The following is a 4083-nucleotide window of genomic DNA, read 5'->3' on the forward strand; positions in this document are numbered from 1 at the left end:
GCAGGAAGCAGCTACTCTGCATCCTGGACTGTGTGATACCAAGTGATCGCATTCTCCTCTCCTATGGCCATATTCATTCCTTTCTTCTCTGAAGATGCAAAGGCAATTGTTTATAAACACTTCAGACAGCATTTGATGGGAAGACAAGAGGACAGTGCCCAACTGTGTTCTGCAATGGATCATAAGTGTACCATGATTAAAAGTGGGCAATAAGCCTTTTTTTCCCTCAAAAGGCAGCTGTGGCAAAAATATTTGCTAGCTGGAGATTATCACATGCATGATCAGAAACAGGTTTAATGGATTTGCCTAGATCAGAGGCATGATGCAAATAGGAGAGCCTTGAGAAGATGCTTAACCTAGCTCCTAAGAATGTGTTAGAGAAGCCCCAAATATACAGGTTTCCCTTGCTTTATGCTGTACATGCGTTCCTGGAAAACAGTACATAATTTGAATTTGCATAAAGAGAACCCACTTTACAATGTAACAACTAGGGATACGTTCCAAAACCACTATCATAATGGGCATGGCAACTACAGAAACACGTGTCGCAGTCAACAAGTAAGGAGCACAGATCCACGTGAGAGACTATATTTTGGTGCACGTCACTCCCACAATGCACCGCACAAACTGCACCACAGCTGACTGTGGGCTTCCAACACACTGATTGCGTAGGAGTGAATTTAGCTCGCATATAACTGATTTTTGGTATAAAAAGGGTAATTGCATAAGAGCAAATTTTCACAAACAGAACCTGCATAAAGCGAGGGAAACCTTTATTGCACCTGCAGGCTGATAGACAGGTCTCACATTGTGGTATGGTGCTGGAGGAGAAGGATTACACCTCTGCTGTGAGAGCAAGCAGCAAACTACCAGGTGGTCTACACTCTTGTGCCCCAGCCCATACAACTGTCCTAGGCCATGTTTCTGAGACTTCAGATGCTCCAGGAAGTTCATGCCACCTCCCATTCACCTCTATGTAGTCATAGAACCGGCCAGCTTTGTGAGGGCAGAGGAAAACACAATCTGGAGAGGGTGGTGAACAACAGCAATATGCCAGAGTCCAGGAGCCAGCAGTCACCCCCAGCTGCAGCACTAGCACAGCTATGTAGATAGTCTACAAAACCACCCATTCAGGTCCCAGTCCTGTGGGATGCTGAGTGCTCTCATTTGTGAAACCAGTGGAAGCTCTCTGTGATCCATACCTCACAGGAAAAGTTCAGCTGGTCTGTGGACTTCAAAAAAAACACAGCGGGGACAGAGGCATAGAATATACCCTAGTCAAAATCCAGTATGAGTTAGGGAGCAGACAGAAATTACATTTTTCATGTTATCAGGACCCTAAAAGTGCTCTACAGCTGTGCCGTAACACACATGCATTCTCCAGAGTACTTTTAAAGTGGCCAATCATGCAAAAAAATTAACCCTCCTCAAAAGAGATATCAGATGAAGAAGCTTTGCTTTAGAGCACCTTAGGGAACTTGTGGTCCCTAGGGTTAATTTTTCATATGTTCAAGGCTGAGCTAATACAACCCAGCTCTACCCCCAGGGCTGTCAGCATGGAAGGAGGAGGGAGAGGGAAGCTAGCAGCTGGGGTACTGGGTGGGGGGAGCCAGGCAGGGCCTGCAAGGTGTTGGGGGCTCTGATCTACCCCCCTCCCCTCCAGCACAGGCTGGGCAAAGCCCAGCTGGCAGCTTGCTGCTACAGGCTACCCTGTTTCTCCCTCCTTCCCTCCCTGCTGACAGACCTGAAGCTGGGGGTAAAGGAAGACTAGGAGAGAGGCAGCCCCTCAGCTGGGGAGAGGGGAAGTTCCTTGGCTTGCTGCTCACCTGAAGGCAGGCTCAATCCCCGCCTCCCCAACAGGGGGGAAGGGGGGTGCTCTAACTCATGGCACTTTGTGTAAGGTGCCATGAGTTAAAGCAAGGTCCTGAATGTCTGTCAGTGCCCTTAGTGGTGTGACCATCTCCAGAGCCAGGAAATGGGTGTTTGTTGAAGCCAAAATCTATGGGATCGCTTCACATGGGACAGCAACAGTTCAATTATTGGTGGGACTTTATGCCAGTTTGTATAAATCAGTGCAAGCCCTTGAGTATATGCCTATAAATCAGGCTTTATGTCAATTTACCCTAAGTGCATTAGGACTCAGTTTAAGGTAAACTGAATTAAACAGAATCAGTTTCCACATGTGGTTTTGAAGTACTTTAACTACATTGCTTTAAAAATTATTTAAGTTTAGCTAATTGCTGGTATAGACATGCTCTCATGACCTCCTGGGTCTACTCAGCCTTAGTCTGTAGCCCATCCATTGGCTATGTTGTAGCATGAGCACTAGTCAAAACATAAATGATCACTAGTGCTCATTCCCTATATTTTATTTGATCCAAGTGCCAAACTTAGATTTTTGCAGTACTTGAAAAGCTACTGGAATGAAGGCTTGCAGAAACTGACTCAAATAGATAGTATAAATGGAAATGTCTACCTGGAGGAGTTAGGAGGAAAGGAGATGATGAGTGGACCCAGGGAAGGGAATGTGGGCCTCAGTTTCTTGGAGAGCAGCTCCCATTCTGCAAGTTAGGGCAATTTTCTCCATTGCCTGAGGCTGTGTCATCATTTGAACCAGCAGTAGCAGGGTTGTTAAAATGCTAGCAGTTCCAGAGGGATCCAACCCACAATATATTAGTGTAATTATATACAATCAGTTGGGTCCAGGCAATTGGACCTCAGGCCCTGTGTGCTTCATCCTTCCTGGTTTCAGTGGTGCTGTTCCTTCCCCTTTCCTCTGTCCCATGCCCATGCAGCATTACAGCTATTTGCTGGTTAGGCCTGTCTCCTAAAAACACTTTCAAATGATGTTGAGAGTAAAATAAAATAAACAAAGCAGACTGCCTGCAGAGGGGAAGCCAGGCAAACCCTGAGCCTTCAAAGGGGTGGAGGCTGGCAAGACTCCAGTTCTAATTAATTCCCAATGCAAGAAGCACAGGAGTGAGAAGCAGTCTGTAAATGCTTCATTTCCATGTTTGCTCAGGCTCCTCTTTCATATCCCTTTGTACATGTGCTTTCATTGGAGTCCTGTTCAGAGAAAGTTGTATTGTTCAGAGGCCCTGGAGAGGGCTGGGAACATACTCCAGAGCCAAATTGCCAGACTTGTTCAGAGGCAAAGCTACAGAATTCAGTGTATGGTCTCCAGCCTTCTCCTGGGTCCAGCGGTCTTTTCTGCAAAATGACAGCTTAATGCAATGTCTTTAGAATGCAATGCCTTTAATGTTAAAGAGCAGATCTCCAGCACCAGCAAAACCTGAGGGGCATAATTGCCATTACTGCTTTGCTGTCTTGGTTTACCTTGCACAGCTCCGCATGGGTGCAGCCTCTGCTATTGGAGGGTGAACTCTGACCACAAGGAAGTACTTTAACTAGAACTAGAACTAAGTACAAACATCATTGGAGACCATCTTCCAGCCACACTGACTAGGGTTTCTCCCTTCTCCCCTAGGGGCAGGCTAGGACTCCTGAGAGCATCAGTACATGCACATCTGGCTCTACAAATGTACTTTCTGCCTAACATGAAGCTGCTTTGGGGATGCCTGCTGTGGCCATTTTTGAGGACTCTTCTCCAATATGCTTTAAAGTGGCTTCAGGGAGGTCTGGTTGTTGTAAGCAGGAGCAAGTGGGAGGGGCATACTCAGGACTAATGATCACCTAGAGTGTCCAGGACATGGTGCAGACATATGTTATGAGTTTATGGTTGCATTGAACAGAAATCATGTAACTGCTGCAGCCTCCTCTCTGCTCAGGCATCTCAGCTCTGCATGGGAAGGGCCTGCAATGCACGTTGCCTTCTCTTAGCCCTTCTGAGGACGAAGATATGGCAACTTTCCAGCAAGCCATCAGGATACCAGTAGCTTGGTCAATACCAACTGCTCACAGATCAAGAGTCAGGTCCCAAAGTATCATGCCTCGACTTAAAAACACTGGGATTTTTACAATCTGTAACAGGAGATCTGTATATTTGCTTTCTGGTTTAGAAACCAGGTTTTCAGGCTTTTCTGGGCAACAATGAGGACAAAAACATTCCTTTTTTCCAAAAAT

The sequence above is a fragment of the Alligator sinensis genome, unplaced genomic scaffold (assembly GCF_000455745.1).
Source record: "Alligator sinensis unplaced genomic scaffold, ASM45574v1 scaffold953_1, whole genome shotgun sequence".
NCBI classification, from domain to species: Eukaryota; Metazoa; Chordata; order Crocodylia; family Alligatoridae; genus Alligator; species Alligator sinensis.